We start from the raw sequence: 351 nt of genomic DNA on the forward strand, positions 1-351 counted from the left end.
CAGGGTTGTAATGAGGATATAAAAGCAGGCAGTGGCATCTACAGCCCCTCTTCACCACTACCACTGTTGCCTGGGCCAGAGCAAGAAGCAGGTGAACAAGTTGGTTGCAAGGACAAAGAAGAGGAGCAGATCCAGGGGACTTTTGTCAGTAGGTCCCCTGGAGCGGTGTGGCCTCTTGCCAGATGCCCAACTATGCCAACCCTTGACACCAACCAAAATCCTCATCCTGACACTTCCCACGCCTTCCGCCTGTGCTCCTTATACTCTCGCTGCTTATGCCTAAATCACACTTTCTCCTGCCATGGATCCATACATCACACCTGCAGGGAGGGTCCAGTGATTCTTTCCAAT

The sequence above is a fragment of the Rhineura floridana genome, chromosome 14 (genome assembly GCF_030035675.1).
Source record: "Rhineura floridana isolate rRhiFlo1 chromosome 14, rRhiFlo1.hap2, whole genome shotgun sequence".
Taxonomy (NCBI): Eukaryota; Metazoa; Chordata; class Lepidosauria; order Squamata; family Rhineuridae; genus Rhineura; species Rhineura floridana.